Source organism: Bidens hawaiensis, unplaced genomic scaffold, assembly GCF_021521415.1.
Source record: "Bidens hawaiensis isolate Kalapana, Puna unplaced genomic scaffold, B.hawaiensis_p1.1 tig00036973_1, whole genome shotgun sequence".
Taxonomy (NCBI): Eukaryota; Viridiplantae; Streptophyta; class Magnoliopsida; order Asterales; family Asteraceae; genus Bidens; species Bidens hawaiensis.
The window spans coordinates 28738-38316 of record NW_027496457.1 but is presented as its reverse complement, the minus strand read 5'-3'; positions in this window follow the sequence as shown (position 1 = coordinate 38316).

The following is a 9579-nucleotide window of genomic DNA, read 5'->3' as shown; positions in this document are numbered from 1 at the left end:
AATATGGTCAGACTCGGTGAATAGCCCCATACTCAGTTTTTTCGGGCTGATGGTGAACATACCCCTTTAACCGTAGTTGCAAAATTTCAAACGTGCCACGAGAAAGCTCTAGGGACATCAAATTGATCCGATTATTTTGTAGGGTGATAAAACATTCGATGCAGGTCTCCAGGACCAAAAATATGGTCAGATACGGTGAATAGCCCCATACTCAGTTTTTTCGGGCTGACGATGAGCATACCTTTTTGGCCGTAATAGAAAAATTTCAAACGTGCCACGATAAAGCTCTAGGGACATCAAACTGATCCGATTCTTTCGTAGGGTCATAAAAAATTTGATGCAGGTCTCCAGGACCGAAAATATGGTCAGATTCGGTGAATAGCCCCATACTTAGTTTTTTTGGGCTGACGATGAGCATACCCCTTGGCCGTAGTAGCAAAATTTCAAACGTGCCACGAGAAAGCTCTAGGGACATCAAATTGATCCGATTATTTTGTAGGGTGATAAAACATTCGATGCAGGTCTCCAGGACCAAAAATATGGTCAGATTCGGTGAATAGCCCCATACTCAGTTTTTTCGGGCTGACGATGAGCATACCCCATTGGCCGTAGTAGAAAAATTTCAAACGTGCCACGAGAAAGCTCTAGGGACATCAAATTGATCCGATTATTTTGTAGGGTGATAAAACATTCGATGCAGGTCTCCAGGACCAAAAATATGGTCAGATTCGGTGAATAGCCCCATACTCAGTTTTTTCGGGCTGACGATGAGCATACCCCTTTGGCCGTAGTAGAAAAATTTCAAACGTGCCACGAGAAAGCTCTAGGGACATCAAATTGATCCGATTCTTTCGTAGGGTTATAAAAAATTTGATGCAGTTCTCCAGGACCGAAAATATGGTCAGATTCGGTGAATATCCCCATACTCAGTTTTTTCGGGCTGACGATGAGCATACCCCTTGGCCGTAGTTGAAAAATTTCAAACGTGCCTCGAGAAAGCTCTAGGGACATCAAATTGATCAGATTCTTTCGTAGGGTCATAAAAAATTTGATGCAGGTCTCCAGGACCGAAAATATGGTCAGATTCGGTGAATAGCCCCATACTCAGTTTTTTCGGGCTGACGATGAGCATACCCCTTGGCCGTAGTTGCAAAATTTCAAACGTGCCACGAGAAAGCTCTAGGGACATCAAATTGATCCGATTCTTTTGTAGGGTCATAAAAAATTTGATGCAGGTCTCCAGGACCGAAAATATGGTCAGATTCGGTGAATAGCCCCATACACAGTTTTTTCGGGCTGACGATGAGCATACCCCTTGGCCGTAGTAGCCAAATTTCAAACGTGCCACGAGAAAGCTCTAGGGACATCAAATTGATCCGATTCTTTCGTTGGGTCATAAAAAATTTGATGCAGGTCTCCAGGACCGAAAATATGGTCAGATTCGGTGAATAGCTCCATACTCAGTTTTTTCGGGCTGACGATGAGCATACCCCTTTGGCCGTAGTAGCGAAATTTCAAACGTGCCACGAGAAAGCTCTAGGGACATCAAATTGATCCGATTCTTTCGTAGGGTCATAAAAAATTTGATGCAGGTCTCCAGGACCGAAAATATGGTCAGATTCGGTGAATAGCTCCATACTCAGTTTTTTCGGGCTGACGGTGAACATACCTCTTTGGCCGTAGTAGCAAAATTTCGAACGGGCCACTGAAAAGCTCTAGGGACATCAAATTGATCCGATTCTTTCGTAGGGTCATAAAATATTTGATGGAGGTCTCCATGGCCGAAAATACGGTCAGATTCGGTGAATAGCTCCATACTCAGTTTTTTTCGGGCTGACGGTGAACAAACCCCTTTGGCCGTAGGAGCAAAATTTCGAAAGAGCCACTGGAAAGCTCTAGGGACATAAAATTGATCCAATTATTTAATAGGGTCATAAAATATTCGATGCAGGTCTCCAGGACCGAAAATATAGTCGGATTCGGTGAATAGCCACATACTCAGTTTTTTCGGGCTGACGGTGAGCATACCCCTTTGGCCGTATTAGAAAAATTCCGAACGTGCCACGCGAAAACTATAGGGACATAAAATTGATCCGATTCTTTTATAGGGTCATAAAATATTACAGTCCCCAAGGTGTAGCATCAGTTCCAGACAACCGCTCAAGTTCAAGTAAAGGCTTTTGTCCTAGGAAGAAAGGCTCGAAAGCCTAAAGCTATGATGTAGGTCTCCAGGAAAGAAAATATGGTCAGACTCGGTGAATAGCCCCATACTCAGTTTTTTCGGGCTGATGGTGAACATACCCCTTTAACCGTAGTTGCAAAATTTCAAACGTGCCACGAGAAAGCTCAAGGGACATCAAATTGATCCGATTCTTTTGTAGGGTTATAAAACATTCGATACAGGTCTCCAGGACCAAAAATATGGTCAGATTCGGTGAATACCCCATACTCAGTTTTTTCGGGCTGACGATGAGCATCCCCCTTGGCCGTAGTAGCAAAATTTCAAACGTGCCACGAGAAAGCTCTAGGGACATCAAATTGATCAGATTCTTTCATAGGGTCATAAAAAATTTGATGCAGGTCTCCAGGACCGAAAATATGGTCAGATTCGGTGAATAGCTCCATACTCAGTTTTTTCGGGCTGACGGTGAACATACCCCTTTGGCGGTAGTAGCAAAATTTCAAACGTGCCACGAGAAAGCTCTAGGGAAATCAAATTTTTCCGATTCTTTCGTAGGGTCATAAAAAATTTGATGCAGGTCTACAAGACCGAAAATATGGTCAGATTCGGTGAATAGCTCCATACTCAGTTTTTTTGGCTTGACGGTGAACATACCCCTTTGGCCGTAGTAGCAAAATTTCAAACGGGCCAATGGAAAGCTCTAGAGACATCAAATTGATCCGATTCATTCGTAGGGTCATAAAATATTCGATGCAGGTCTACAAGACCGAAAATATGGTCAGATTCAGTGAATAGCTCCATACTTGGTTTTTTTCCGTCCCAAACCGACCCATGCACACTCCTACGGTGAACATACCCCTTTGGCCGTAGTAGAAAAATTCCGAACGTGCAACGCGAAAACTCTAGGAACATCAAATTGATCTGATTCTTTCATAGGGTCATAAAATATTCGATGCAGGTCTCCAGGAAAGAAAATATGGTCAGACTCGGTGAATAGCCCCATACTCAGTTTTTTCGGGCTGTTGGTGAACAAACCCCTTTGGCCGTAGGAGCAAAATTTCGAAAGAGCTACTGGAAAGCTCTAGGGACATCAAATTGATCCAATTATTTCGTAGGGTCATAAAATATTCGATGCAGGTCTCCAGGACCGAAAATATAGTCGGATTCGGTGAATAGCCCCATACTCAGTTTTTTCGGGCTGACGGTGAACATACCTCTTTGGCCGTAGTAGCAAAATTTCGAACGGGCCACTGAAAAGCTCTAGGGACATCAAATTGATCCGATTCTTTCGTAGGGTCATAAAATATTTGATGGAGGTCTCCATGGCCGAAAATACGGTCAGATTCGGTGAATAGCTCCATACTCAGTTTTTTCGGGCTGACGGTGAACAAACCCCTTTGGCCGTAGGAGCAAAATTTCGAAAGAGCCACTGGAAAGCTCTAGGGACATCAAATTGATCCAATTATTTAATAGGGTCATAAAATATTCGATGCAGGTCTCCAGGACCGAAAATATAGTCGGATTCGGTGAATAGCCACATACTCAGTTTTTTCGGGCTGACGGTGAGCATACCCCTTTGGCCGTATTAGAAAAATTCCGAACGTGCCACGCGAAAACTATAGGGACATAAAATTGATCCGATTCTTTTATAGGGTCATAAAATATTACAGTCCCCAAGGTGTAGCATCAGTTCCAGACAACCGCTCAAGTTCAAGTAAAGGCTTCTGTCCTAGGAAGAAAGGCTCGAAAGCCTAAAGCTATGATGTAGGTCTCCAGGAAAGAAAATAAGGTCAGACTCGGTGAATAGCCCCATGCTCAGTTTTTTCGGGCTGATGGTGAACATATCCCTTTAACCGTAGTTGCAAAATTTCAAACGTGCCACGAGAAACCTCAAGGGACATCAAATTGATCCGATTCTTTTGTAGGGTTATAAAACATTCGATACAGGTTTCCAGGACCAAAAATATGGTCAGATTCGGTGAATACCCCATACTCAGTTTTTTCGGGCTGACGATGAGCATCCCCCTTGGCCGTAGTAGCAAAATTTCAAACGTGCCACGAGAAAGCTCTAGGGACATCAAATTGATCAGATTCTTTCATAGGGTCATAAAAAATTTGATGCAGGTCTCCAGGACCGAAAATATGGTCAGATTCGGTGAATAGCTCCATACTCAGTTTTTTCGGGCTGACGGTGAACATACCCCTTTGGCGGTAGTAGCAAAATTTCAAACGTGCCACGAGAAAGCTCTAGGGAAATCAAATTTTTCCGATTCTTTCGTAGGGTCATAAAAAATTTGATGCAGGTCTACAAGACCGAAAATATGGTCAGATTCGGTGAATAGCTCCATACTCAGTTTTTTTGGCTTGACGGTGAACATACCCCTTTGGCCGTAGTAGCAAAATTTCAAACGGGCCAATGGAAAGCTCTAGAGACATCAAATTGATCCGATTCATTCGTAGGGTCATAAAATATTCGATGCAGGTCTACAAGACCGAAAATATGGTCAGATTCAGTGAATAGCTCCATACTTGGTTTTTTTCCGTCCCAAACCGACCCATGCACACTCCTACGGTGAACATACCCCTTTGGCCGTAGTAGAAAAATTCCGAACGTGCAACGCGAAAACTCTAGGAACATCAAATTGATCTGATTTTTTCATAGGGTCATAAAATATTCGATGCAGGTCTACAAGACCGAAAATATGGTCAGATTCAGTGAATAGCTCCATACTTGGTTTTTTTCCGCCCCAAACCGACCCATGCACACTCCTACGGTGAACATACCCCTTTGGCCGTAGTAGAAAAATTCCGAACGTGCAACGCGAAAACTCTAGGAACATCAAATTGATCTGATTCTTTCATAGGGTCATAAAATATTCGATGCAGGTCTCCAGGAAAGAAAATATGGTCAGACTCGGTGAATAGCCCCATACTCAGTTTTTTCGGGCTGTTGGTGAACAAACCCCTTTGGCCGTAGGAGCAAAATTTCGAAAGAGCTACTGGAAAGCTCTAGGGACATCAAATTGATCCAATTATTTTGTAGGGTCATAAAATATTCGATGCAGGTCTCCAGGACCGAAAATATAGTCGGATTCGGTGAATAGCCCCATACTCAGTTTTTTCGGGCTGACGGTGAGCATAACCCTTTGGCCGTATTAGAAAAATTCCGAACATGCCACGCGAAAACTCTTGGGACATCAAATTGATCTGATTCTTTCATAGGGTCATAAAATATTCGATGCAGGTCTCCAGGAAAGAAAATATGGTTAGACTCGGTAAATAGCCCTATACTCAGTTTTTTCGGGCTAATGATGAACATACCCCTTTGGCCGTAGTTACAAAATTTCAAACGTGCCACGAGAAATCTCTAGGGACATCAAATTGATCCGATTCTTTTGTAGGGTCATAAAACATTCGATCCAGGTCTCCAGGACAAAAAATATGGTCAGATTCGGTGAATAGCCCCATACTCAGTTTTTTCGGGCTGACGATGAGCATACCCCTTTGGCCGTAGTAGCAAAATTTCAAACGTGCCACGAGAAAGCTCTAGGGATATCAAATTGATCCGATTCTTTCGTAGGGTCATAAAAAATTTGATGCAGGTCTCCAGGACCGAAAATATGGTCAGATTCGGTGAATAGCTCCATACTCAGTTTTTTCGGGCTGACGGTGAACATACCCCTTTGGTCGTAGTAGCAAAATTTCAAACGTGCCACGAGAAAGCTCTAGGGACATCAAATTTTTTCGATTCTTTCGTAGGGTCATAAAAAATTTGATGCAGGTCTCCAGGACCGAAAATATGGTCAGATTCGATGAATAGCTCCATACTCAGTTTTTTTGGGCTGACGGTGAACATACCCCTTTGGCCGTAGTAGCAAAATATCAAACGGGCCACTGGAAAGCTCTAGAGAAATCAAATTGTTCCGATTCATTCGTAGGGTCATAAAATATTTGATGGAGGTTTACAAGACCGAAAATATGGTCAGATTTAGTGAATAGCTCCATACTTAGTTTTTTTCCGCCCCAAAGAGACCCATGCACACTCCTACAGTGAACATACCCCTTTGGCCGTAGTAGAAAAATTCCGAACGTGCCACGCGAAAACTCTAGGAACATCAAATTGATCTGATTCTTTCATAGGGTCATAAAATATTCGATGCAGTTCTCCAGGAAAGAAAATATGGTCAGACTCGGTAAATAGCCCCATACTCAGTTTTTTCGGGCTGATGATGAACATACCCCTTTGGCCGTAGTTACAAAATTTCAAACGTGCCACGAGAAAGCTCTAGGGACATCAAATTGATCCGATTATTTTGTAGGGTCATAAAACATTCGATGCAGGTCTCCAGGACAAAAAATATGGTCAGATTCGGTGAATAGCCCATACTCAGTTTTTTCGGGCTGACGATGAGCATACCCCTTGGCCGTAGTAACAAAATTTCAAACGTGCCATGAGAAAGCCCTAGAGACATCAAATTGAACCGATTTTTTCGTAGGGTCATAAAAAATTTGATGCAGGTATCTAGGACCGAAAATATGGTCAGATTCGGTGAATAGCTCCATACTCAGTTTTTTCGGGCTGACGATGAGTATACCCCTTTGGCCGTAGTAGCAAAATTTCAAACGTGCCACGAGAAAGCTCTAGGGACATCAAATTGATCCGATTCTTTCGTATGGTCATAAAAAATTTGATGCAGGTCTTCAGGACCGAAAATATGGTCAGATTCGGTGAATAGCTCCATACTCAGTTTTTTCGGGCTGACGGTGAACATACCCCTTTGGCCGTAGTAGCAAAATTTCAAACGTGCCACGAGAAAGCTCTAGGGACATCAAATTTTTCCGATTCTTTCGTAGGGTCATAAAAAATTTGATGCAGGTCTCCATGACCGAAAATATGGTCAGATTCGGTGAATAGCTCCAAACTCAGTTTTTTTGGGCTGACGGTGAACATACCTCTTTGGCCGTAGTAGCAAAATTTCAAACGGGCCACTGGAAAGCTCTAGAGACATCAAATTGATCCGATTCATTCGTAGGGTCATAAAATATTTGATGGAGGTCTACAAGACCGAAAATATGGTCAGATTCAGTGAATAGCTCCATACTTAGTTTTTTTCCGCCCCAAACCGACCCATGCACACTCCTACGGTGAACATACCCCTTTGGCCGTCGTAGAAAATTTCCGAACGTGCCACGCGAAAACTCTAGGAACATCAAATTGATCTGATTCTTTCATAGGGTCATAAAATATTCGATGCAGGTCTCCAGGAAAGAAAATATGGTCAGACTCGGTAAATAGCCCCGTACTCAGTTTTTTCGGGCTGATGATGAACATACCCCTTTGGCCGTAGTTACAAAATTTCAAACGTGCCACGAGTAAGCTCTAGGGACATCAAATTGATCCGATTCTTTTGTAGGGTCATAAAACATTCGATGCAGGTCTCCAGGACCAAAAATATGGTCAGATTCGGTGAATAGCCCCATACTCAGTTGTCAGGTCGTTTCGGATCGGATCTTAATCAATCATGTCATAACTCACACAAAATTAATCGTGTTGACAAGCGAGTTAATGACGGGTTACTATGTTTAGAAAGATGACCGTTTGTTAAAAGCCGAATCAATAACAAACATACGGTTGCAGTGAATATTCAAAATACGAAGACACACGAAGGATTCACTCAAAAGATTTCCATTTATATAACGTTAATCATACAAAAGGATAATCGATTAGGGTTTATGAGGAATCCTAGGACAGCCGTCACACACAAAATATTCTCTTAATTAGTGTGTCGGTATTATCCTCTCTGTATCTCGTGTCTCCTCCTTTTTTTTTGGCGGCGTGCCCTATTTATTCTATTTATAGGCCTGCCAACCTAGGACAGCTGTCATTCCTTCTAGAAACCCTATCCGATAGTACATATTCAATTTACATATTCAAAAATTATACTAAGTGTAAAACAAGTCTTCCGGGTAGGCTTTTCATTAAACTTCAGTCTCCGAGTACGCAGTGTACTCGGCCTTCCTTCAGACTTGGTAAACATAGAAGTGTACTCGGAATCAGTTTCCGGGTAGACTTTACTTAGAGAATATTTTACTAAGTAAAATATTCACCGAGTAGACTTCAATCTTCTTGGACTTATCAAACTTTGCTTGACAAATCCTTACGAGCAACCTTGTTCTTCTATGATCCTGTTCGGCTCATTTTCATTTGAATAACTTATTGATAAGGCGTACTCGGGAGTACATACCTTTCTTGAGCAGAACCTTACTCGATATAACTTAGAGATATTCCATCAACTCATCAAGTATACTCGGACCATAATTATTAAAGAATACCTTGCCCGATCTTCCAATTACTTGGCTTCTCAGACTTGGTTGACCAAACCTTACTCAGAAGAGTAAAATACTTGGTCTTGAAGAACAACCCTGCTTGACAAAGTGAACCTTACTCGGATATGCCAAATAGATGAACCTTACTCGGAAATCACCAAAAAGCATACCTTGCTCGGATATCCACTTAAGAAGACTATTTGAAGAAAACCTTGCCCGGGAGGCAAAATCTCGTACTCGGCTAAGTAAAAGCTTACTCGAAGGTCCAAGGTGTACCCGGGTTCAATACTTAGCAGTTTCTGAGGAGGTTGAGAAGATTCCAATCTTCAATATTCTTCATTTAGGTCAAATCTCCTCATTTGGGTCAAACTCTTGACCCAACAATCTCCCCCTAGATTGGAACACCTCAGCTGACCCAAAGCACTCTAAGGTTACTTACGCTTAGCAAAATACACATCAAATTAAAGTCAAATTTCATAATTAAATTACATAAACAACATTACATATTCAGAAGCTTGTCCGAAGACATTACAAAGCAAAGCCTATTCTATCTCATTTGTCTTTTCCTCTCATTGTAGGCTGCTTGTCTTCTCAGTTGGATCACAGATGCTGCTCTTTCTCTGAATATATTGAGCACTTGGTAGTGAGTGTGTCCTTCTGGTATCACCAAGTCTCTTATATCAGTAAGATCATCATTATGTAGGCATGTCAGATCTGCATCCTTCTTGATTGTTGCCAAGGCCTTCCCATCTGAGTTTCTCAGCACATAGTATCCAGTGTCTTCTTTGTATTCAACTTCTGTAATGACACCGTTCTTCTGCACTGTGTAATTTGGCCTTCTCATCCTTCTTCCCAAGCTTATACAAGTCTCCATGTTGGACAGAGGATTCTGATCTCGGACTCTCATCTGGTAGTTCAGTTCAGCCCTGTCCATTTTCTTCAGTTTTTCTGACCTCTTTGACTTGTGAAGTTGGATCAGTCTCCAACTTCTCTTTTCTTTCAAAAATTTGAACCCATCAGCAGCCTGTTCTTGCAGGTACTTAGATAAGTCATTCATCTGTCTTCCTGCT